The 27650-nt window shown below is 41.8% G+C and overlaps 1 long non-coding RNA gene across 2 annotated transcripts; it reads right to left on the bottom strand.

The window, feature by feature from the left end:
- Positions 1-131: 131 nt before the first annotated feature.
- LOC141573183 (uncharacterized) lies at positions 132-27255 on the bottom strand. Of its 2 annotated transcripts, XR_012498851.2 has the most exons (5): positions 27116-27255; positions 10464-10642; positions 5903-6023; positions 4953-5070; positions 132-4443 (listed from the first exon to the last, which is right to left on the bottom strand). It is a non-coding gene; the product is annotated as an uncharacterized LOC141573183 (long non-coding RNA). The 2 variants fall into 2 exon arrangements; XR_012498850.2 differs by lacking the exon at positions 5903-6023.
- Between the last annotated feature and the right edge of the window lie 395 nt (positions 27256-27650).

The raw sequence follows: 27650 nt of genomic DNA, 5'->3' as shown, positions 1-27650 counted from the left end.
TGACAGGGTCCCCTGGTTGTAGTTGTCGAATTTGAAATAACAGGGCCACTCAATGTAAGGTGCGCACACTAGAGAGGAGGGAGTGGGTGTTCTACTCCTGACTCAGCTGCTCATGGTCCTGGAATATTTAATGTCATCTGCATTTTGGGGGCTGTTTTCTCATCTTTAACATGAAAAACAATAAGGGCTTCCAGAACAAAGGGTTCCCCTTTCATCTCTAAGTTTTTAAGTTTCTATAAATCTTTATCAAAGTGTCAATACGTGGTAAATTAATATCACTTGGGTTTTAAAATGGGGTTACTAATTCTAATACAGGGAAGTGATATTTTAGAAAAAAATACTTATTCAACACATAGTGTTATAAAGATGTAAATTGGAGACAAAAAAAGGAAAGTTTTATCCACAGTACTCTCATCAAGTATATATTAATAGCTTTCCTCTTTTTGATTTTCCAGCCTTGCCCATTTCACTAATAACTGTCATCATGTGTACCTCCAGTTTATTCCATATGACTAAAATGTAGAAGTCAGATTCGATAAGTTCTCAAGTACAATGATGGCCAGAACAGTGCTGTTCCAGGTTAGATAAAGTATGCAGAGTCCCAGAATTTAGAAAGGTCCCAACTTCAGAACTTGGATCTTTACACACCCATATGCCTGAGTCTGATCCGCCCTCACCCACCCACACCTCCCAGTCTAGCTGAGTCTGCTTCCATTAGAGTGGTTTCATTCGTGGCAGCAGCATAATGACAGGGGATGAGAGGGAAAGCTGCTTCCTCAGTAACACCTGGATTAGAACGCAACAAACTCCACGTGAGGACTGAGAGGAAAAGCCCTGGCTACTCTTCAACTCTGCCCTGCACAAGAGATTGATTTCCTTATCGTTATTATTATTTTTGAATGTGTGTCTCTTTTAGACGGACATAACCATTTAGTGTTACTTAGAGAAGAGCACAGACACACCACATTAGGAAGAGAAGTAGAGGAAAGGAAAACAAATGCCACGTATTGAGATAAATTTAGGCCCAAGATGGAGCTGCTCCCTCCTGGGGTGCCAGGTCAGCAAAGGGAAACTTAGATAACTGTTGTGTCCCTGTAAATGCTGCGTTGGACCAGAAATGCACTATATCTAGCCAGCATTCCCCGCTGCCAACTACCAAGAATCTGTAATAATTTCCGTGTTCTAAATAAGGCAAGATATGCAGCCAGCCAATCGTCTTAAGTCAAATACTCTTCTCAAATTCCCTGTTTGATCAGCTAGCATTATAAGGAAATTCCCCAACCCTCCCAGCCAATCCTGTCATTTCCACAGCTGTCTCTCCTAAGTCTCTATAAACCTCACTCTTACTGAAACCTTCCGGGGAACAGGGCTCCGCTGCTCCTGAGCACTGTACACCCCCAATTCATGGGTTGTCTTCCCTTAAATAAAGGACATCAAACTCATTACTAAATTATTTTAGTTTTGTCATTTGACGTACTGAAAAAAGTATCTGGTTGAAGGTTTGGGGCAGTCTTTATTAAAATCTATGTTTAATTATTGCCAACAGTTGTCTGAGCCTTTAATTTGAGCAATAATTGAACAAAAACGGTTATATAGTTGATCCTTGACTAATGTGAGACTTAGTGGTGCTGACCCCGCGGGCAGCCAAAAATCCACAGAAAGCTATTGACTCCCCCAAAATATTACTAATAGCCCACTGTTGACTGGAAGCCTTATCAAAACATAAACAGTCGATTAACACATACTTTGTATGTTATATGTACCATATACTGTATTATTACTGTAAAGTAGGGTAGAGAAAAGAAAATGTTATTAAGAGAATCATAAGGAAAAGAAAATACACTTACAGTGTTTATTGAAATAAAATCCATATATAGGTAGACCTGTGCAATTTAAACCTATGTTGAAGGGTCAACTGTAATCACAATTGAGAGAAACATAGTTTTTAATGCTGACAAGATGAAATAATGTTTATTTTCATGAATCGATAGATGGTTGTGGATTTTATTCCCAAAGTAATACTTTCTTATTGGTGAAAATCTACACAATAAATAGAATGAAAACAATTCACCCAATTTATCACCACTCAAATTGCTCACTGTCTGAATTGAGGGTTTTTCCATCTGTTTTCCAAGCAGATGTCACCACAATTGTCACTGTCATTTCCATTTAACATTTACCACAGCTGGGCTAGACATCTGCAGAGGGTATAAATGGCAGCCCCAGAATACCCTTTTGGTAAAGTCTTCTATAACCTTCTTATTTGGCCAACACCTCATCAAATTGGCACAACCCAAAAACCTGCATTTTGGGATGCTTGAGACTTGCTTATAGCTGAGCATGTCAAATTTTCATTTTCTTTCTACAGAAATGGAGCTCAAGAACAGAGTCTGGTCATCATTGCAGAAGGACCCACAACTTCCCTCCCTAAGCCAAACCCCCTTTCCTGGCCATTCCCACTGCCTTCTCCTCAAGGCCTGAGTATAATTAGCATAATTAATTAGCATAACAATCCCCGCAGACCCTGGGTATAAATAACACAACTGAAAAGGAACTTTCAGTTCAGTTGAAAGTCAAGGCTGTGTCTCTTTCTCAAAGCTTCATTTCAGATGCATTTCTCAGGTGATCCTTTACAATGCCCTTTCTTTAGGAATCCTGAGGAGATTCTGCTAGAACAGGATGACCTGGTCTTACTACCTTGCTACCGTGGTCCAACTTAAGCTTCTTCAGTTGCACATACACACACACACACACACACACACACACACACACACTTGATGCTCCAAAACAGTAGTTGACTCCAGGAGTCAACTACTGCAGCCTGTCCAGGTTTCCTCTCCATTTCCTGAGCACTTTCTATGCATCTGGGACTGGGCTACATGCTTTGCTCACCGTATCCTCTTACTGTCTATACAATCTCATGACGTCCATTTTTACAGACGAAGAAAAGGAGGTAAAACAACTTGCCCCAGACTACATAGATATCATGTTAATTTAGAGCATTACAAGTCTCATTCTACTAGGACCTCTGGTGACGCAGATGGTGGGCATGTGCTTCGGGCAGCGATTGTGTTTCCATGACTGTCCCTCCCTCCCAGCAGCTCGCTCACTGTATTAGCATCACATGGCTACATGAAGCACGAGATTTGTGTCCAGCCAGACCTTGCTTCCTAAGCACACCTAGGTCCCCTTAGGTGTGCAGTCTTGAAAAGTGACTTAAAACATCAGCCCTGCTATCCCCATTTCTAAACTGAGGATAAGTGTATCCCAGGGTTATTTTCAGGATGTAATAAAACATGAGCGTAAACCAATTAGTGCTGTGCTCAAGTGTGGTCAACGTCCCGTCAAGGATGGCTGCTCTTACTGTTACTCCACCGACATTCTCCAAGCATTTCTCAGAACTCTCACCATCGATCATCACTCCCTTCACCTGTGGTCAGACTCCTGCCTCCTCTTTCTCGGGACCATCTCTCCCTCTCTCCCCAGTTACCTCCTTGTGCCACCCCACAAGCAGTGGCTCTCACCCTAACCTGGCCTCCACCACCCACCAAGGTGAGTCTCTTCCCAAAAGCTGGAGCCGCAGGTTCCCTGGGCTTCTCTGCACCTGAAGGACGCAGAGCCAGGCTGGGACGCCTAACCCTGCTGTTTCCAGGTAAGTAAGTCCCCTTTCCCCAGTGTAGGCTGCAAGGGGAGGCTGTGAGCCTTCTGGCCGCCCCGGCTGCTCTACTGTCCCCACACGGGCTGCCCCGTGGCGGTCAGGCTGCAGCAGCCGGCCGGTGGTGGTACGTGCGGGCAGCTCGATCGTCCTGCTGTGTGTGGCCCGTCCCAGGGTCAGCTACATCCACTGCCACTGCCACCAGGATGGCAAGACCCCTAGAGGCTCCTCAATCTGGCCAAGTTCAAGTCCGATGTGCGGTAGGAATAGTTCTAAAATTAGCTTTACCTGTTTCTTTTTTATACACCAACTAGAAAAATTTTAATCTGTGGCAGGATTTGGTGACCCACATGTACTTCTGTTGGACAGCGCTGTTATAGACTGGCAGTCTCACCATTTCTCTGAAGAATGCACAAAGAAAACTGTGTGAATAATTTCGAGGGTGAAGGACTCTGGAGATTCACACAAAATGGTTGAAAGCTGAGACTGGAAGTCAACTCCTGGTTCCAGTTTCTAAGTTGTTCCCAGGCCATTGTCATGTTATCACTTTGCAACACAAGAGCCAGCCATTAGAAACCCAGTACACAATACTGCCAGCTTCTCTGTGCCCTCATCCGTTGACATGCCTGGCACTGAAATTCAAGTGGGTAGAGAATAATCCTTGCAGCAAGGGTGCTGCTGTCCGCCTTGGACGAGATGCCCGGCCCTGTGCCTCCACTTCTCTTTGAATGCCACACCATCATGGCATTGGGTGGACCTCTGGCTTTCTTGGACCTTTGTTCTCACATCTGTAAAGTGAGGTAATTTAACTGTTAAAATACACGTATGTGACTACGATGTCTGTATTCAAGCAAAATCATACAAACCAGATATCACTACATTCTCTACTTTCTTATGAAGCCTGTCAATTTCATGAAAAGAAAAGAAAACCTGCGTTATTGATCCTCCAGCCCCGAACAGGAAACCCCTCTGCTCTTGCACTTCTAAGCTGAATTTAAATGCCTTTTTACTTGAAAATTCAAAGATTATGTATAGCTTACAAGCTTCAATAAAATGATTAATGAAAGTAAAATCTAAATGATTCTGAAGGAAATCAGTCTCTCAGTTTCCTTGACTTATCTACCTCCCTGAGCTTCTGATTTTGCAGTTAGGGATTTATGATTGACACATGCCTTGCTTCTGAAAGAGCCCAACACCCCCCACCACCACCACTCACACACTTACTGAAGGCCTAGGTCAAGGCCGAGACCTCCCAGTATGTGTGAGAAGGGGTCGGGTAGAAGGAGTTGAAACTTACTTGCTCTGTTTTCGGGTTGCTCTATTTGCTCTTCATTTCGTCTTCTCCATTGTCCAATACTGTCTTCTTCTTGCACACATCCCAGTGCCTGACTCCACAGGTGAGCGAATTCTGTGAACTGGTGACAAAGAGCGGTGAGGCCACCAGGAGGAAGAAGACTCTCACTCACTTCCTTACAGATCGTCATTCACATTCCCCAAGGGCAGCCCAGACCAGGCTTCTGCTATGAGCCTTCACCCTAAACCCCATCTCCCCCCTCACTGACTCCTGCTTTGCCCTTTGTGAGCCCTTTGACATTGAGCAAGGTCTTAACTCCTCTAGGTGTCAGTTTTCTCCTCTCCAAAACAGAAAGCAACACTGCCAAAACATTATCTCTCTCTGAATTGTACTTGACTTCAGTATCAACCTCTGGGTTACAGACTAGCTCTTTTCTGCATGAAAAATCCCACAGAGAAATATCTAGAGACCGAGTGTATCTTTCTCGAGAGATCTCATCTTCATGGTAGATTCTTAACCTTTCAATTCTAAGAAATGATCCCGAGCTGTTCCACTCTCGCTGTCACTTGCTTTTGGAAGGATTCCATCCAGTCTGTTTCTCTAAAGGACGGATTCAGCCTCTAAGGGCATGTTAACTGAGGGCAGTATGACAATGTATAAGAGTAATTGCTTTCATTTTTTGTCGGCTTGCTGTGTGCCAGGCATGTTCTAAACACTCTACCTGGGCTCACTTATTTATTCTTCACAACAACCCAATACAGTAGGTTCTGATTTTATGCTCAATAGATATGAGAAAACTGAAGGAGATACACAGAGCACAGGCATTACATCTGCTTCTACAAGGGTCCCTGAGGACTATTTATGGAGGTAAATAAACTGAACTTATGGCGCTAAATATGACAAGGACTACAAAGTGCTTAACGTATTTAAGACATTCAGTAAGTGTCCATTACCTGACAACTCTTTAAACATTATATTTGAAAGGATGATGTTTCATTTCCATCACAAAAAAGAAGTACTTCAATGTCCATTCATCCACTCATTCCTTTACTGTGACATCCATTCAGCAAGCATCTGGGAGCACAAAGATAAGTAAGACATGGTCTCACTACACTATGAACTCTTACCAGTGTCTGGTAAGGGAACAATGAGTAAATAGGCCATAGCTTGGGAAATGCTATGAGAGACAGAAGCACAGGTAGCATTACGAGAAAGTAACTAAGGGCACATCCATCCCTGATTTCCTGGGTAAGGGAAGCTCTCTGGGGGAGACAGTGTCTGAGATGAGCTTAAAATGATGAACAGGAGTTGGCCAGAAAAAGTGAAATTCATAGCAGTCCAGAGAAAAACTACATGTTAGGTGGCAGGACTGGATCATGGAATTCTAGATAGAAAGTGGCTGGAGATGGGAAAGGCAGGGAAGCAGCAGCCACATCGCAGGGAGCCTCACAGCCTAGGAGCTCAAGACTACTCTCAGACAAAAGGTGGGACAAGGTGAAGAATTTTAAGCAGGCACCTGTCTCGATCAGATCAGCCCTGTTACCTTGGGGAGGCTGGGTAAGAGTGGCCAAGATTAGAGGCATGCAGATGAGTGGCATTGAGGCGGGGGTAGAGCCAAGACATATTCAGGAGGCAGAAGCCACAGGAATTGGAATGTGATGAATTAGTTAGAAGGGAGAGTTGAGGATGACACTCAGGTTCCTGGCTTGGACAGAGTAGACAGCAATGTCCTTCACTGAGACAAGACGAGGACATGGGTTGGGGGTGAGGAATGGTTTCACTCTGGGCTATGTATGAGGTCAATTTGAGCTCCCATGTCAGACATACTTGAAGATGTCCATTAGTCAGCTGGATATGTGCATACATCTCAGGAGAAAGGTGTGGAATGGAGATGAATCTGTAGTTTCCTATTATCCCTTTCCTTCCCCCTGACCTGTGGGATAATTGAAGCCAAGAATGGGGAAGAGATCACTCAGGCAGAGTAGGTAAAGTGAGAAGAGAAACTTGGCAAACAGCTGCTTTTGATGATTTGGAGAAGAGTAATCTCCATAGAACAGATTATATGTCTTGGGTTAGAGAAAGAGAAATAGATGTAAAAGAAACTCAGAAATCCAGAAAGAGGAAACCGTGTTTCACAGAGGAGAAGCTGGGGGTTCAGTGGAGATATAGACTCCAGGTATCTGAAGGACGAGAATTGAACCTGACCCTTAAACAGAAGCAAATCAATGGAAATGAGTATTCAGAAACCTGAAGGTGGCCAGCACCACTCTGTGCTGTCGAGTATGTGGGTAGCTCAGCAAATGTAAGCAGACTGTTGAACCAAAGTCTCTTCAGCTGGTTGCAGAAGTCCTCTGTGGGACCAACGATGTCTAACACAGCCCAGACCACCCTCCATTCTTCCCCCCAGCGCTGTCCTGACAACTCACTGGGGTTATTAAGGATTTCCTTTGTGAAAGGCAGTAGGAGAAAAGAGAGAAGACAAATGTCCTAGCATCTCTTCATGTGACAGCTCCCCACGGTTAGGTGCCTTATCATTGCATCTTTGTAACGCCCAAAGTTCTTAGAATAATGCCTTGCACCTAATGGGAGTTTAATGAATACTATTTGGGAAAATGAGTCATCTCAGAGTTCTAAGGTGGCCCTGCGTACCATGTGGTCTGGTCTAAGGTGGAGGACCTTGCACTGTTGTTGTTACGTAGGGTGGCTGTGCTAATAGGTGGTGAGGACAATCCTCTACAATGAGGTATGAGAGCCCTGTTCACCAGCCCCAATGGGGAGTTTGACGTGGTTGACTCAGCCGAGCCACAGTGGTCTAGAGCTTCTCAGTGGAGGTTCCAGACCGCCTTGGAGGAGAGTGCCGTTCGTTCGTGCAGACATGCTGTCACTGTTCCAAAACTTACCTCTGGCATTCCTTGGGCCTTGCAAGTTCCTTTCCTCCCCCATTCCCTGTGACAGATATTCTCTAATTTTGCAATTTAAAAAGAAATTCCAGGTTTTTGGCTCATTTCCTCTCCCCTTTCCCCCTTTTTTCCCTGGTGTGTGTTTGTGGTGCAGGTCACCTAGAGCAACCCCAGCCTTCCAGTACTAAAAAGCTGTCAAAAACAGCGCCTGGAATGTGTGGTATCTGGTGGAACAATCCCTGCAATGTCTGTGTATTGGTATCAGGAAAGACCTGGTCAAGCCACGTAGTACCTTCTCCACATTTCATCTGACAACACTGTCCAAATGGAACCAGGCATTACGTCGGGCCAATGTGAGGGAGACGAAATACCCGGAACTTCTGCGTCTACCCTCAGCATTCACAGTGTAGGCAAAGAAGACTCGGCCACCTACTATTGTGCCTTCTGGGACGTGCACAGTAGCAGACATTAAACCCATCTCACTGAGTAAATAAATGTTCATTGACTCTTCATTCACTATTATGAACTGGGAAACCACAGTTAGCACCTGTATTCTTTTGTACAGTTCCATGTGGGTGACTTTATGTGGAGTTTCCAAAGTCCATACTTTTCTCTATGACGAAGCTTTGAATAAATATGTAACGATCAGCTGCATCTTTTCCGTGATCTCCTTTAGTCCCAGCAGGCTCTCCCCTGGCACCCATGTTTACTCATCTGGGACAAACCCCACTTACTCTATTTTGTTTTCTGCCAAGCTATGTACACAGCAGTGTTTCTGTGACTTGTTTTGTACTAGGCAATTTGCATTACCGTTTTTTTCTGATCCATGTATCTCCTTTGGAAAAAAAATGATTATTAGAGTAAATGCTATTCATTTTCCTAGAGTTTAAATTGAACAAACACAACATGATTTAAGGGCAGAGTGAAATAATAATGTAGCTAATGCATGCCCTTTAGCAGGAATATTTGATTTTGCATCAAAATTTAAACACTGCTACTTACTGAGTCCAAATCAAAGTCTCCTTTAATTGGAGCTTGAGGAGTAGGTCATTCTCTGGCTTAAGATTCCATTCACTTAACAATAAATACTTGATCGACTACTCTGAGCCAGGTATTGTGCACAGCACAAATTACAAATCCCAACTACTCTGTCAAGGCCAGAGGTTGCTTCTATAGGCCCTTTCCTGCTACTGGGCTGGCGTTAACCAGTGAAATGACAGTCCCCAACTTACATACTTCTCATGGCCATACATTTCTCACGAATTCTCGTTACATATAGCTCAACTCATGGTTCAAAATTTGTTATCTTTGTTTGTCACAACCAACAAATGTGATCTTTGTTTTCATCAAACGCAGTCTTATGCAAAACATGAAAGTAGATTTGCTGTAGTACGAAGAGTAGGTGATGAATGATTCTTAGATTTGTCTTCTCAAACAGCTCTTATACTTTCTGATTCTGTAGTTCAACAACTATCTGGCTACATGTTTGGTGTAGCAAAGTGCTTAAGACCTAGGCCTCTGGTATGAGAGAGACACAGGTCCCACCTGGATTCTGACATTAACTGTGTGACAAGCCCAATAACTTTTCTAGCCTACTGCCTCCCTGAAAAATAAAGGTCTTCTTGGTTGTCCCATGGGCTGTTGCAAAGGTTCTTGGGATAGTACATGATAAGGGTTTGGCCCAGTGCTTGGCACATTGCGAGAGCTGAGTATATGTTAGCTGATAAAAAATACAAAAGAACAACTAGTACACATATATGTACAGGAACACACACACATCACACCTTTGAATGTCCAGGACTTAGCACCACACCTGTCATAGTTGTCACATCCTGTACGACAAGAGCTTGTGGGGAGCGTGAAGGGTGGTGCAGGGTTAAGAAAAACAGCAGCCAAGAATAGAGTGAAAGTGAGGCTAAGGGTCTCACAGCCTCAAAGGACTGAGAGCCCCGAATTGGGCCAACGCATAGCTTTTATTAGTTAAGTGAGGATGTTTGTTCATCTCAAGATCTGTGAATCTTATGCAGCATATTGGGAAACTGATTTAAGCCAATCACCCTTGCCCAAAGGCAGCCTGAGCCCGAGGTCCCAAGGATGTCTTTGTAATGGTAATATGTGCCTCCCAAGGGACTAAATCTTTATGCAGGAATAGCTGGAGAGCACACCATTCAGTCACTCCCCCTGCAGGTTGTGGGAAGGAATGCAGCCACAAAGGCAGAAGCTCTCCTTTGACGGGGGAAGGTGGGGTGCTGTGCCCACCTCTATCGACCCGGACAGTTCTGCAGTTGGTCCCCACGTGACGGCACCTGTCTTAGGTTGTTCCCTGCGTGGTGAATCTTACCCGTCTTTGACTGTCCAGTCATCTTTGGTGCCAAACAGAGAGATGGCACAAAGATGAAGCAATGTCCCTGAAAGGATTAGTCTCATAGACTCTCCTTTCCTTTTAAGGGTAGGCATGAGGGGAAAGACAGGTAAGCTGCTGCGTGGCAACAATAGTATGACTGCCTCAAACAGTTTAGTTAGAGAGATTAGCTGAACATGAGGAAACTCTCATGAGCAGTCATTCCATACCATTTAAATCTAAGTTTTCAGCCGTGATTCCATAGTGACTTACCCACACACAGCCGGGGAGGACCGTGGCCTTGGGCATGGAGCAAACCACCCCTTTGTGGGAAACAAGTCCATGGTTGGAGTCGGTCACTCCTCCTGCCCTTCTCCTTTGGGCTAAGGTGAGCTTCACAAAGGGCACTTGGCTACACACACCAAAGGCAAGTCGGCCACAGGACAACCAGCCTGTCATAGGAAACATTTGACAGTTAAATGGTTGCTCCTATTGCTGATTCACAGAAACACTAGCATCTCGTTAGAATGTATAGGACTAAATGAGGTAGGCGCTCAATCAATGCCCAGTGAAGTGAGATGAATATTTTGATTAGTATGAGGTGCTCCCATTACCTAGCGGGTGGCGGTTTTCTATAGATGAATGCCCAAACTATCCTGATAATTTTGGCTCACCTTATTTTCTTTCATACCTGAAAGGGGTGAGATACCATCACTCTGAGTAATGGAAGCAGCATTATATTATCTAACTAATACTGAATGAAATCCAAAAAAATCTTCAAAAGCATTATTTTCATAGTGAAAGAACTAGTGTATGGGAAAAGTGATGTCTGCTACCTCGGAGTCATCTTGTAATGATTATAGCTCAAAAAACTGATAGGCCCACCCGGAAATCATGTTGTCTGTTTGTCTTAGATTCTCTTTATTTTGAGCCCTGAGGCTGGGTTCAGAGAGGCAACCTGAGGTAGATGAAAGGACATCACTTTGGAGTAGTCACCTCTGAATGGTAGAATCGTAGATGTTTTTTCTCGGTCACTTTTTTAGTCCCTAAATTGTATAATTGAAAGCTTTTATTGCTTTTGATTTTATTTTAAAGTTTACTTTTAAAAAGAATTCGCATGTTTCATAATATTAAAAATACCTCTGCATATTATTGAGCACTTACAGACAACGTGTGACATTTGATGTTTACAAAGGCCAGTAATGGGCTCTGTCATGACCACTTTTTCTCCCCTCTTTCTAAAAAACTTTTGTTTCTTTTACAAAACACAATCTTATTTTCTCTCCTGACTCTCACTGATCCCATCTGCAAAGTTAGAGACCATGCTGATGCTTGGGGCGCTCAGAGTAGTTTATTGGGCCTGCGTATCTTGTTTTCCCCTAAGCACTGCAGATACGAAGTATTACAGAGAGTGACAAAAACACTCAGTCTTCTCCTTCACTCTGTACCATGACTTTCCTGCTCTCCTTGCTTCTCTTTCGTCCAGATGCAGTAATGAGACTGTCACAAGCAGAACGGCACTCACTGCTGCACATGCTCAAGGTTTCCTTCAGCAAGTTGTCTGGCACTGGGAACACGATCCTCTACCTTTCTGGGAGGGCTGCGAAAAGTCAGACTCATGCGATCTTCCCCTGGAGCAGGGAAGAAGACAGACTTTCAGCTAGGACTTCATGTGTCCCCTTCTTTAGGGACACGGACTTCTCACTCAGTCACAGGACAAGGGTGGATGCTGACGAGCAAACAGTGTGGAGTCTGCTGAATGTCTCCTGTTTTCCCCTCAAGATCAGATCCGTTCTCCACATTTCTCCACCGTGCTCTGTGCCCCAGGAGGCCAAGCCCTGTAGCTTACACTAATGGGAACCCTGGCTCTCTGATTTGTCTAATTTTGGCCAATGGAAGTTGAATTTCAAAAGAACCATGACTGTATCACCAGACAAAAGCACTCCTTCCTCGGGCATGAGAATGTCCAAGCCTGTGAGCTCGTATTCAGGCCCTGGGAAAAAGGAAACAAGTTCCTCCAGTGGGTTAATTTGTATAAAGAGAATGTCCGGTAAGCCATGTGAGTCAGACAGAAAATGTCGAGAACCATATGACTTCACTCATATGTGGGATATAAAACTGAAAGCAACAAAGGAACAAGACAAACAAAGAAAGAAACAAAAACTGATAGATACAGACAATAGTTTAGTGGTTACCTAGAGGGTAAGGGGGGGGCAGGTGGTAGATGAGGGTAAATGGGATCAAATATATGGTGATGGAAAGAGAACTGACTCTGGGTGGTGAACACTCAATGTGATATGTAGACGATGCATTACAGAACTGTACACCTGAAACCTAGGTAACTTTCCCAACCATTGTCACCCAAATAAATTTTAATTAAAAAAAAAAAAGAAAGAATGACCAACTCCACTTCCACCTCTTGGTTCTTGGACATAAACCTACTGGTTATGGGATAGACGGCCTTATATTGGGCAGTGGGGGAGATTCAGCAACCCAAGGCCACCTGTCAGGAAGGAAACCCTGACCTCAGCCTCCTCCCACTTCCCAGTCTCCAGGTGATGCTTGGTTAACTGCTCTCAGACAGCAGATAAGGAAGATTATTAACACGATCCATGAGGGTGAGATTTGTAAAGCACATGTGAAGGTAAAAAGCAGTGGAGAGTCCATCTGGAGTTGCAAAGGGAAGAAATCAAGCAGATGGTCAAATAAGTGGGTTACGTTTGCCCCCAAATGAGTATAACAAGTTGGGGTGTAGGAAGAAGATTTTATCTAGTTTGTTTCATTTCACTATCCACAAGGCCACCAAGATCCCATCTCTAATAGAACAGGATGTACTGCTGTTCCTTCAGTAACAAAATAGGAAACTGGACAGTGTTGAGAGATTATCATTAAATTCTGTACATTCTGGTTGATGAACTTAATAGAGAAGAGCATATAGATTATTTGTAATGCTTTTTTTCGTGGGTTAAATAATGATTCTCAGGTATTTGCTGACTTTTAGGGAAATTATCAACACAAAAATATAATAAAGTCAATAACAAAAGAAATCTATGATTATATTGCTTTATATATAAATGATTATATTGCCGTATGAATCAATATTATGATTAATTTAATTCTGTGTTCTTGATGTTCTTTAAAACAATAAATACGTGTAAAGTAGTGAAACAATCCCAGCTTTCACTAAATGATTGAGACTAGAGAAATGCCAGCCACTTTCATAATGTCAACGAAAATCCACACCTCTCCAGTTACGACTGATCTGTCTCTTTTGGAGTTCCTTCATTCACTTTCTGGCTACCTTTGAGTCAACAGTTAACTGTTCCAATCACATGCTGAGCATTACTATTCTAATGTAGTTCTGCTGTATTTGTTTCTTAATTTATAAATTAAAGTTACAGAGTAATCACCAAAAATATGAGTTATTTTCTGAAAGTGGTAGAATTCGACTTAGCAGTGTGGGTAAGCAGATTCTTTGACTCTACTTTTATTTGCTGAAGCCATGGGAAACAAAGAATTAGTTTATATGTACAGCATTGAATATCCATCCATTCTCTCAAGGAGCTCAGTTTTATATGAAAATAAATAAACATAATTTAACATTCTGATAAGAATACAATATCTATTGTTTATTGAAAATTCTTCATGTGTTAGGTAGACATTATATTACAATATATGATCAAAACATAAGGTGAATGTTTAAATAAAAAGATAAAACTAGTACAGTAAAGAACACATTGCCATTAATCCTCTTCACTACCAACATACTTATCCCATGTTCTTGCCACTTTTTGAAGCAGTTCTGGAAGTCCTCTTTCGTGAGTGTCTTTACTTCCTCCTCCATCGTGACAATGCTCTGTGTCACATATCCCTTCTGGTACAGCAATTTCTGTACAATAAAAATATTATGGTGTGTCCTCTTCCCCGTTATTCACTGGATCTGGCACTGTGCATCTTCTTTCTCTTCTCCAAAGTAAAATGATTCAGGAAATCGAGGCAGCCACAACAGTGCAACTAAAGACTAATGAAAGAGGACTTCCAGAACTGGTTCAGAAAGTGCAAGAACAACGGGGTAAGTGTGTTCAAAGTGAGAGGGAGTATTTTGAGGGGGATTGATGGCAATGTGTCTTTTACAGTAATATTTTTTTGATTTAAACATTCACCGAGGGTGAGACAAAATGGCTGAGTGAGGTGAGCCTCTGTAAAGCTCCCCTGGAATTTACAAAGAATTGAACAACAAAAACTCCACAAAGGACTCCCTGCACAGCAGACAGGCAAGACGAAGAGGCCCACTACCGACTGAAATCACCTACAGGTGGGAGATTCGCGCGAGTGGGGGGAGGAGGAAAGGGAGAAGTGCAGAGACGGAGCTGTGCGGGCGCAAGACGCAGACCTAGCTCAGTGCGCCGAGCTCGCTGCTTCCCGGAGCTACCGCAGCTGCGGGAGATCGGACTACTAGGGCTCCGCCAGGGCTCCACAGGGCTGAGGGGACAGCATATAACACGGTTGAACCCAACGCTCACGGCAGAGACCTCGGAGAAAAGACTGAGGGAAAAAGGCTGAAAACGGTGGTTTAAGCCCGCACTGCCGAGCAGAGAACGGAGCCTTAGGCACTGACACTAGCAGCCCCCGCCCCCCTTCCCAGAGGTCGCCCCGCCCCCACCTGCCCGGTGCTAGAAGCGAAACAGTAGCAGTGTCAGATCAAAACAACAGAAAATTTGCTACTTTGAGAACTGTGGACCGCAGACACAAATTCACAGCCCAACTAGTTCCGGCAAAGGGGAGAGAGTTGTGGAAGCAGGACCGGCTGTGGTGGTGGTCACTGCCATTGCTCTGGGCCACCTCTCACAACTCACCCCGCCTCTGACCCCACCTATCTGGGAGGATCCCTGCAGGAGTAAACAGAACTGCTGAAACATACGGGCTCTGAATCAGGAGCTGGAAGAGCTTTGGAACATCAAAAGCTCTCTGCATACCCACCAGGACACTGCGCCCTGTGACCTAGACGAACTATTAACAGAGGAGAAGCCCGTCTCCCAGGGAATCCCCCCATTGTGTGAGAAGTTGGAATAGTGCAGAGAAAACATAGCACTACCGTGTGGGAGAAGAAAACTAAGTTGCAGTTGGAGAAATAATAAAACATTCTACCAACAAGTACTGGCAAACAAAAGAAAGACCGCTTTCTATCAACCTGTTGCAGAAGTCACTCCTGTAGATGTCTAGGAAGAGAAATAGTAAACCAATAATCGCCATGAATAACCAAGGCAACAAGATTGCTCAGAAAGAAAGTGAAAAATCTCCAGACAAGGCACTTAAAGATGCAGAGATATGTGACTTAAATGACAGAGAATTCAAGATTGCAGTTCTGAAAAAACTCAACGAGATACAAGAAAACACAGATAGGCAGTTAAATGAACTCAGAAACTCAATCAAAGAACAGCATGAGCATTTTACGAAAGAGATTGAAATTTTAAAAAAGAACCAAAGAGAATTTCTGGAGATTAAGAACTCAATAGAAGAAATTAAGAATGAAATAACCAGCTTAGGTAGTAGAGTTGACCAGATGGAGGAAAGAATCAGTGACATCGAAGATAGAAACCTGGAAATTACACAGATGGAAGAAGAAAGAGACTTCAGACTTAAAAGAAATGAAAGAACTCTACAAGAACTTTCTGACTCCATCAGAAACAGCAATATAAGAATAATGGGCATACCAGAAGGAGAAGAAAGAGAGAAGGAAACAGAGAATATATTCAAACAAATTGTCAATGAGAACTTCTCAAACTTGTGGACAGAACTGGACCCTCGAATCCAAGAAGCAAATAGAACACCTAGTTACCTCAATCCCAACAGGCCTTCTCCAAGGCACATTGTATTGAAGCTGTCTAAAATCAACGACAAAGAAAGAATCCTCAAGGCAGCCAGGGAAAAGAAGACGGTAACTTACAAAGGAAAGCCCATTAGATTATCATCAGATTTTTCAGCAGAAACTCTACAAGCCAGGAGGGAGTGGAACCAAATATTCAAACTATTGAAAGAGAGAAATCATGAGCCAAGAATAATATATCCAGCAAAGATATCCTTTAGATATGAAGGAGGAATAAAGACCTTTCCAGACATGCAGAAGCTGAGGGAATTTTCTAATACACGACCTGCACTACAAGAAATACTAAAGGAGGCTATTCGACCACCATCAACAGGGACAATTTGTGGCAACCAAAACTCAAAAAGGGGGAGAGTAAAGGCCTGAACCGGAATATGGGAATGGAGAAAGTAAGCGTGCTGAAGAAAATGGAATACTCTAATTATCAAACTTTCTTTTACATAAACTTAAGGGTAACCACTCAAAAAAAATCCAGAACTGAAATATATACTGAAATAAAAGAAGAAACAGAGGGAAACATCATAGAATACCACCACGCAGAAATAATAGACAACAACAAAAAGGCAAAGAAACAATGGAGACACAGCCTTACCAGAAAACTAAAGATAGAATGACAGGAAATCCTCACATATCAATAATCACCCTAAATGTAAATGGACTGAACTCACCAATAAAAAGTCACAGAGTAGCAGATTGGATCAAAAAACTAAACCCAACCATATGCTGTCTCCAGGAGACACATCTCAGCTACAAGGACAAGCATAGACTCAAAGTGAAAGGGTGGAAATTGACACTCCAAACAAATGGTACCCAGAGAAAATCAGGTGTAACCATAATGATATCAGGTGAAACAGACTTCAAGGTGAAAAAGATAACAAGAGATAAAGATGGACATTTCATAATGGTGAAGGGGACTGTACAACAAGAAGACATAACAGTCATCAATATTTATGCCCCCAATCAGGGAGCACCGAAATACACCAAGCAACTACTAACAGAACTAAAGGGAGAAATTGACCAAAACACAATTATACTAGGGGACTTAAATACATCATTGACAGCTATGGATAGAACATCCAAACAGAAAATAAATAACGAAATAGTAGCCCTAAATGACACATTAGATGAAATGGACATAATTGACATTTATAGAGCACTTCATCCTAAAACATCAGACTACAAATTCTTTTCTAGTGTACATGGAACATTCTCAAGGATAGACCATATATTGGGACATAAAATCAGTCTCAACAAATTTAAGAAGATTGAAATCATACCATGCATATTCTCTGATCACAAGGCTTTGAAATTGGATATCAACTGTAAAAAGAAAGTGGGAAAAAACACAAATACATGGAGATTAAACAACATACTTTTAAAGAAGGACTGGGTCAAAGAAGAAGTTAGAGGAGAGATCAAAAGATACATAGAAACAAATGACAATGAAAATACATCCTACCAAAATTATTGGGATGCAGCGAAAGCAGTTTTAAGAGGGAAATTTATCTCATTACAGGCCTATCTCAAGAAACAAGAAAACTCCCAAATAAGTAACCTCATGTTACACCTTAAAGAACTAGAAAAAGAAGAACAAGTAAAACCCAAGGTCAGCAGAAGAAAGGAAATTAGAAAAATTAAAGCAGAACTAAATGAAATAGAGAACAAAAAGACAATAGAAAAAATTAATGTGACAAAGAGCTGGTTCTTTGAAAAGATTAACAAAATCGACAAACCCTTGGCTAGACTTACTAAGATAAAAAGAGAGAAGACACTGATTAACAAAATCAGAAACGTAAAAGGGGAAGTTATCACGGACACCACAGAAATACAAAGGATCATCCAAGAATACTATGAAGGACTATATGCCACCAAATTCAACAACCTAGAAGAAATGGACAAGTTCTTAGAAACATATAGCCTTCCAAGGCTGAACCATGAAGAACTGGAAAATCCAAACACACCGATCACCAGTAACGAAATTGAATCAGTCATCCAAAACCTTCCCAAAAGCAAAAGTCCGGGACCAGATGGCTTCACTAGTGAATTCTACCAAACCTTCAAAGAGGATCTAATACCAATCCTGCACAAACTCTTCCAAAAAATTGAAGAAGAGACAGTACTCCCTAACTCATTCTATGAGGCCAACATTACCCTGATACCAAAACCTGGTAAGGACAGCACAAAAAAAGAAAACTACAGACCAATATCTCTGATGAATACCGATGCAAAAATCCTAAATAAAATTCTAGCAAATCGAATACAACAATGCATTAAAAAGATTATTCATCACGACCAAGTGGGGTTCATCCCCGCGGCACAAGGATGGTTCAACATACGCAAATCCATCAATGTGATCCATCACATAAACAAAATAAAGGACAAAAATCATATGATTATATCAATTGATGCAGAAAAAGCATTTGATGAGATACAACATCCATTTATGATTAAAACACTTAATAAAATGGGTATAGAAGGAAAATACCTTAACATAATAAAGGCCATATATGACAAGCCCTCTGCTAATCTCATAATTAATGGAGAAAAACTGAAGCCCTTTGCTCTACGTTCAGGAACACGACAGGGATGTCCCCTATCACCTCTGCTTTTCAACATAGTGTTGGAAGTCCTTGCCAGAGCAATCAGGCAAGAGAAAGAAATAAAAGGCATCCAAATTGGGAATGAAGAAGTTAAATTATCACTCTTTGCAGATGACATGATGCTATATATAGAAAACCCTAAAGACTCCACCAAAAAGCTATTAGAAACAATCAACGAATACAGTAAAGTTGCCGGCTACAAAATCAACGCACAAAAGTCCATTGCCTTCCTATATACTAACAATGAAATCTCAGAAAAAGAAATACAAAAAACAATTCCTTTTGCAATTGCAGCAAAAAGAATAAAATACCTAGGAATAAACTTAACCAAGGATGTGAAAGACCTATATGCTGAAAACTATAAGACATTTTTGAAAGAAATTGAAGAAGACACAAAGAAATGGAAAGACATTCCATGCTCATGGATTGGAAGAATCAACATAGTTAAAATGGCCATATTACCCAAAGCAATATACAGATTCAATGCAATCCCCATCAAAATCCCAATGGCATATTTTAAAGAAATAGAACAAAAGTCATCAGATTTGTTTGGAACCACAAAAGACCCCGAATAGCCAAAGCAATCTTAATAAAAAAGAACAATAATGGAGGTATCACACTTCCTGACTTTGGCTTGTACTACAGGGCTACAATAATCAAAACAGCATGGTATTGGCAGAAAAACAGACACATAGACCAATGGAATAGAATTGAGAACCCAGAAATAAAACCACATAAATATGGACAGATAATTTTTGACAAAGAAGCTAAAAACATACAATGGAGCAAAGACAGCCTCTTCAATAAATGGTGCTGGGAGAATTGGATAGCCACATGCAAAAGAATGAAACTGGACTGCTATTTGTCACCATGTACCGAAGTTAATTCAAAATGGATCAAAGACTTAAGCATAAGACCTGACACAATAAACTGCATAGAAGAAAACATAGGTACTAAACTTATGGACCTTGGGTTCAAAGAGTATTTTATGAACTTGACTCCAAAGGCAGTGGAAGTAAAAGCTAAAATAAACGAATGGGACTATATGAAACTTAAAAGCTTCTGCACAGCAAAAGAAACCATTGACAAAATAAAGAGGCCACCAACTGAATGGGAGAAGATTTTTGCAAACAGTGCCTCCGATAAGGGGCTAGTATCCAGAATATACAAGGAACTCATGCAACTCAACAACAAAAAAACAAACAACCCAATTGAAAAATGGGCAGAGGACTTGAAGAGACATTTCTCCAAAGAGGACATACAAATGGCTAATAGACATATGAAAAAATGCTCAACATCACTAATCATCAGAGAAATGCAAATCAAAACCACAATGGGATATCACCTCACTCCAGTCAGAATGGCTATCATCAACAAGACAAATAGTAACAAGTGTTGGAGAGGCTGTGGAGAAAAAGGAACCCTCATACACTGTTGGTGGGAATGCAGACTGGTGCAGCCGTTATGGAAGGCAGTGTGGAGGTTCCTCAAAGAATTACGAATAGAATTGCCATATGACCCAGCAATCCCTCTCCTGGGTATCTACCCAAAAAATCTGAAAACATTTAGATATAAAGACATGTGTGCTCCAATGTTCATTGCAGCTTTGTTTACGGTGGCCAAGACATGGAAACAACCAAAATGTCCTTCGATAGATGAATGGATAAAGAAGTTGTGGTATATATACACAATGGAATACTATTCGGCAGTAAGAAAAGATGATATAGGAACATTTGTGACAACATGGATGGATCTTGAGAGAGTAACGCTGAGCGAAACAAGTCAGACAGAAAAAGCAGAGAACCATGTGATTTCACTGATATGTGGTATATAAACCAAAAACAACAAAAGAACAAGAGAAACAAATGAGAAACAGAAACTCATAGACACAGACAATAGTTTAGTGGTTGCCAGAGGGTAAGGGGGGCGGGGGATGGGGGGTGGGAGATGAGGGTAAGGGGGATCAAATATATGGTGATGGAAGAACTGACTCTGGGTGATGAACACACAATGGGATTTATAGATGATGTAATACAGAATTGTACACCTGAAATCTATGTAATTTTACTAACAATTGTCACCCCAATAAATTTAATAAAAACAAAAACAAAAACAAAACAAAACATTCACTGTACTTTTGATCACGTCTTGTAAGCACATCAGATAATTGTGGTTGATAGAAGGGGATTGTGCCCAAGCTTGGAGAGGACAGGCTCATAGAGGAGGCAACAGCCATATTGTAGAAATTCAAAAGGGAATCAGGGACTTTTGGAGGCATTTTGGAGCCCTCTATACAGAGCATTAATTGATTTACTGTATACAGTTCATTAATTTGTGATGGAGTGTGTCCTTTTTGACCTCTGATTGCCCCTGTCTCTAATATATACAGGAGTCGACATGACATACAGCTACCCATTCCACATTCTGAGATTCAGTCTCTCAGCATCAGTTTGAAGATACGATAGCACAACACCTGGCATGACGCAGAACCTCAGTGGAGTCCATGACCTTCAGCTGCTTCTTGTCCTTTCTGCCTCTTTGTAAAGCAGGCTGAGAAGAGAGCTGCTGTTGGGTGGCCTCATTTTGGATTTGAGGTGTGCTCTCTGTGTGATCTTAGTTCCTTGACTTGAATAGTAATAATGGCATCTCCAGATAGAGGAGCTCTTCATCATGAGTTGTCAATAGACAACTCCAACATTTGTTCCTAAAGTACATCAGCCTGGCTATCAGAGAAACCTAGAGAATCTGTGGGGACACTGATTCTGTGGAGACTTTCTCTAAAGAGCACTGTTGGGAGAGGCATGGTAACCTCTCTCCTCTTCCAATGAGGAGGTCAGGACTGTCTCTCCCACCTCCACACCAAGCATGGGGACTCCCCAGGCCTTGAGGCCACCATGGATCCAGAGCAAAGGTCTGTGTGTGGGGAAATGGAATTGCTTGACCTGTGTGCTGAGGGTTTTGTGGGCAATAGACCAGCAATGACTTTCACCCGGAAAAGTCAAAAAATGAATTCAGGTCATAGCAGATTTGGTGACTTGGACCAACTCTCCTACTGAAATCCACTAAATTAATCTTGGTGAAATAATAAAAATAAAAAAGAATCTTCCTAAATGTTTATACTAGTTAACAAAATAACAAGATATGAATAACGTTTTTGTTAGTAAATGGACTGCTTATTTTGGTGTCATAGAGATATGGGTTAATCTCCCATATGTTGCTGACCAATTAGCAACCTCAGGAATGGCTGATCTAGGCACCAGGCTTTGAGCTGCCCAGTTCCCTTGCTCACATTCTGGGAGGTTCCATCCGCCTCCTATTTCAGGTTCCCTATATCCTCCTCAGCCTTCTTTTGAGGTACACAGCCAGGGAAGACAGGACGTATGGCTACAAATATTCATCTGCTCTTCGCTGTGGAAAGGTGAATTTGTTCACCGAGCTCAGATATCACTTTTTATATACACACAGGTACTTATTGACACCAGATCAGGCTTTTGAAAATCACATTTACCTTAAAAAGAAAAAGCCTTTTTCAAGGTCAGTTATAGGGAAAGAATGGCAACCACAAAGAACATAAAATTCTCTCAGCTCCCCTTTGGTCTCTAATATAAATTTCACAGAAGAAGACATGATGAGACAATATAATGACCCCTAGAAGCCTACAATATCGTTGGATCAAAAATAATGAGCACACACACCCCTTATCAGGACTGTGACCACATCCTTCCCATATGAAGCAACCTCGATCTTGAGTACTGACCTCAGCTTGGCTAGGCCTCAGCCTCAGCCTGCAGCATTTCCTGTGTTTCTCAGGTTGATGCCTCAGTATCAGAGGAAAAAGGAAAGGCATGCTGATGGCTATCAAATATATCCCCACAGATGCCACAAACTGTGCCCTAAATGTCTGGTCTGACATTATTTCCTATTGACTTGGGTTCTGATTTAGAGACTACGTATTTTGAAGTCCTTGATCATCTCACAGAGAAGGCAAGGTCCATTCTTTCATTTTCCAGGAATTTTCAGTAATTGTGAAAATCTCGGACTGAAGGTGCTGGCAATGACGAAAATGGAATTCATATCCATTCCACTTCTCCAGCTGCCATGGATAATGTGCTAGATGTCCTATGTGTCCTCATAAAAACCCTGTACTAAAAGTGTCTCATGGAAGAAAGAATTGATGCATAAAGGGGAACAGTCACCTATCTAAACAAATAATTTCAATTGCAGTACTGGGCCATTGTGAATATTCTTAGAATTTATTAACTTTATAAGGCATTTATGGGCAAATATGGGTTGTCCCAAACTTGCTTCCCAATTCAGGAGAGGCTGGTCAGGACAGAAAGAGCAATCACTCAGTAAGACATGGCTAAGGACTGCCTTGGGAACATATCTGGAAGAGTTCCCTTTCTGGACAGTCTGCCCTAGAACCCTTCCCCCTAATGGAGGGGAAAAGTCTAAGAAAATCACATATCTTCTCTGTTTTGGGAACTTGCTTTAGTAGTAAATGTCATAGGTGAGGTATATGGAGAGGACTCAAAACTCCATATCTTGGACTTAAGTACACAATGAAAATGTGCAATGAGGATACTATTTTGGAAATTTGCACCCAGAATATTTTTTATTCTTGCACTTAAGTTAGGTCACCTTTAGCCCTTCCTCTGTTAAGAATAAACCAAGGGCTTTACCGCCCTTGGAAGCAAACTGTGGCTGTGCTCAAAACAAGTTCACTTTTTGCTCCTTTTCTTTTATTTATTTTACTCATGTTTATTAAGATATAATTGAGATATAGCATTTGATAAGTTTAAGTGTTACAACATGTCCATAAACAACAAAGAAAAGATAAACTAGTACTAAGACATCAAACAGAAAAATCTTCTGTACAACAAAGGAAACCATCAACAAAATGAACAGGGAACCTACGGAATGGGAGAAAAATATTTGCAAATTATATATCAGATAAGGGTTTAATGTCCAAAATATATAAAGAATTCATACAACTTAATAGCAAAAGGAGAAACATTCCAATTAAAAATGGACAGCAGAAGTGAATAGACACTTTTTAGAAAAAGAAGACATACACATAACCAACAGCTCCATGAAAAGGTGCTCACCATCAATAATCGTCAGGGAAATGTACATCAAAACCACAATGATCTATCTCTTCACACCTGTTAGAATGACCATTATAAAAAGACAAAAAATAACTAGTGTTGGTGAGGATAGGAGAAAAAGGAATCCTGTGCACTGGTGGTGAGAATGCAAATTGGGGCAGCCGTAATGGATAACATTGTGGAGGTTCCTCAAAAAATTAAAAATAGTACTACCTTATGAACTAGCAAACCCACTTTTGGGTATTTATTCAAAAGAAGTGAAATTAGGATCTCGACGCGATATCTGCACTCCCATGTTCATTGCAACATTATTCACAGTAGCTGAGATAGGGAAACAACCCAAGTGTCTGTCAGCAGATCAGGAAAACAGGGAATGTACACAATGGAATATTATTCAGCAATGAGAAGGAAGCATATCTTGCCTTTGTCACAACTTGGATGAACCTTGAGGGCATTATGTTCAGTGAAGTAAGTCATACAGAGAAAGACAAATACTGTATGATTTCACTTACATATGGAATGTTATAAAGCTAAATTCATAGAAACTGAGAGTAAAGTGGCGGTTCCCAGGGCCTGAGGATTGAGGAGATAGCGAGTATTGGTGAATGGGTACAAACTTCCAGTTATCAGGTTAACAAGTTGTGGAAATCTAATGCACAGCGTGGTAATTATAGCTAATGATACTCTATCATATACCTGAAAGTTGGCAGGTTCACTTTATGAGTTTCTCATGAGATAGTTGGCTTGAAAGTCAGGTTTAGTTAAAAAAAAGAAAGGGTTTTCTAAGTTTCCAAATTTCCTATTTACAGGTCAAAAGGCAAGCCTGGCAACTAACGAGGAACAGAGAAATTGACTAGAGGGCTGGATACAGATAACTGGGGATGTAATGTCAGGGCAGTGTTGTGAGATGAGGGCAAACCGTAAGTGAAGGTGACATTCTGGTTCCCTTTCTCCAAGGGTGTTATCCAGAGAGCATAGAAACTTCAGAGAAACCCAAAATAGACGGAGGGAGAATCTGAGACCATCTGGCTGATGTCAACCTTCTCCAACAACCATGGCAGGTAGAACAATGAACAGTGGAATGCTTTTGCAAAGACACTCCAAAGCAGCACTGCTTTTCCCACCATGCTGCACATAAGAGACCCAAAGGCCTGTCAGCGTCTCTTAGAGGGTGACGGGTGCTGAGGGGACCAGGGCACACAGGGCACGGGATTTGAAGGAGAAGCTACAGGGTGGGAACTTTGAACACAAAGGCATTGGGTGGAGTCAGTAGTGGTGGGTACTGGTCTGGTTATTGCACCAGCCAATTCAGAGGAAGAGGCCAAATCCCAGGACAAGCAGGGCAAAGAGCTGGGAGTCGGGGAGGACGAGAGGGTGGCAGGAGGACGATGCTAAGCACGCACACTCCTCCTGTATGAAGTGATGCCATCCTGGGGACTAGCCAAGGAAGAGAGAGAGACACAGAAAGCACAGAGAACGTACCAAAACAGACCGAGCTGACCTAAAAGTGGCTGTTCTGAACTGGAGGGGACTATTTCACATGCAGATGAAATGTAGTATCTTGTTTAAGAACATGGGTTCTAGAGTCAGACCCTCTGGCACAAATTACTGTTCTGCCTCTTACTCCTGTCAGGCCTTGGACAACATGCCTGCTCTGCCAAAGCCTCCATTTTCTCATCTGAAAAATGGGAACAAGTGTTACAGCACCAATGTAATAGGTTTGGTGAAGATTAAATGAGATAATAGGACCAAAATATTTGCAGCACAGTGTCTGACACACAGAATATCTTCAATTATTATGAGCTATTAATATTGTAAGTAAATAAAATAAAATAGCCTCTTTCATGAGTGTTTAAAATAATAAGTAAAAGATAAATTCTACCTTAGTTTACTTCTTTTTTGAAACAATTAATGATCAGAAAACTTTTTCCCCAGAAACATTTCTAAAGTGGCCATTTATCTTCCTTTTTGTTTCATAGCATCTAAAACTCTGTCCTATTGTTTAGGGATATTCCCACCTTATGAGTCTTGGTGAAAGAATGAATTCATCTCCCACGATAGAGATGGAAATGCCAGATACTTTTTCTCAGTCCTTCTTGCAGCTAAAGTTAGGTGGGCTCTACTGATTAGACGCACTCCCCACAACTGCCACCCCCCACCCCCAACCACACACACAAATGCTGCAGTTGTGGGATCAGGAAGGAAAAACCTGGCAGTTATGCAGGTGCAAGGAAACTAGTTCTGACGTGACCGTGGCTGCCCAAGCAGTGGCAGCACCCAGGTCCCAGAGCCAAGCACCCGCAGCTGCACTGGCACAGCCTGCAGCACCAGTGTCCCTCTGCTCCTCTGCCTTCTCATCCCAGGGTGCACCCTGCGCAGGGGAAGAGTGAGTCCCTTCCAGTTGTGGGCCACAGGCCTTCTGGTATACCTCCCCCTACCTCCTCCACATTCACCTTCCCGTTGTTGATCATCTCAGAAATGGTATTTATTGGAAAAGAGGACAAATAGGGCAGCTCCCTCAGGAGAGCCAGCTTCTTCCTCTCTTTTCTCCTTGTAAGGACCCAGCTTGTCTCAGTTCACATTTGCTCTACACAGCATGTCACAGGGCTGCACATAGTTTCAGGGACAACCTCTGTCCAGGGTTAATGGAGCTCTGATACATACGAAGATTTCAGAGACAACCATATGGGAATCTCAAAACACAAGTTTAGCTAAAAAAGGACGAGGAAACAAATTTCTCTAAATAAGGAAAAATTAAATGCTAATACCATGTGCCTGATTTCCCAGACTACTACTTTGAAATGGTCACCAAGGCATTCTAGCAATGAAAGTTTGGGGGAAATAAAATGTTTGACAGTATAGAGGAGTTAATGTTTTTAAAACTGATAGCTGTATTAATACTATCTAATAATTACTGAAAAGTTACCATATGCCAGAAACCGTACTAGGTACTATTCGTTATTTAACCTACATAACCTTTTAAGATAGGTGCAATTATTGCATCCATTTTCAGGTGGGGAATAGGAGGCACAAAGAGATTAAGAAATTTACACAGGCTGCTTCTAAGTGATAGAGAGGAACAGTGAATAGCTGCAGACATTGAAAATACTTCAATGACATGGGAAGTTGCTCAGGATATAAGGTGAACAGAAAAAAGAAGAATGTAAAACCCTATCCATATTCCACATGTAACTTAAAATATGCTTATGGTCCTCAGAATCATATTGATTATCATATACATGCAAAGAGGAAACGTAGAAGTTAACACACCATATTAATAATAGTTGTTGGTCTTGATGATATGATTATGGGCATCTTTCTTTTCATCTTTACCTTGTTTCTCTGAGTTTCTTCAATGAGCATCTTTACCAGCATGTCCCAAGCTACCTCAATGGCCACCTCACATTCATGTCAAAGAGATCCACAGGGTCCACCAGCCTTATCTTGAGAACCACACGGCAAGCATGAGGCCCACAGAAAAGAGTAAGCTCAGGCCCTCAGCCAGCACTAAAAGCCTACGATTCTTCCTGACCTACCACTTCCTTCCATTGCCCCAGTTTAGGCCATGCTCACTTGCTACTGAAGTGAGGTGTCTGGCCACCAAGTCTCTACTTTCCTGCCTTGTCTCTGAGGACACAGCCTGTCCACGGGATGTCACTGCTGGAAACATTCACCTTCTTGACCTTCTGGGCTCGTGAGTCACACCCCCTTACCAATTCAGTCTAGATGAGTGAACAAATAAATTCTTTAATGTTTCTTGTATTATCAGAAGTTCACTGGAAAATCTCTTTTTTTACATACAGTTGGATGTGGATTATCAAAATTGGAGCAGTCTCAGATATCCATTTCCACAGAAGTAAAGAAAAGT

Source organism: Rhinolophus sinicus, chromosome 4 (genome assembly GCF_057876585.1).
Source record: "Rhinolophus sinicus isolate RSI-liver-muscle chromosome 4, RSI-T2T, whole genome shotgun sequence".
Lineage (NCBI taxonomy): Eukaryota > Metazoa > Chordata > Mammalia > Chiroptera > Rhinolophidae > Rhinolophus > Rhinolophus sinicus.
The sequence above is the reverse complement of the archived record's forward strand: the minus strand, read 5'-3'. Positions and strand labels throughout refer to the sequence as shown.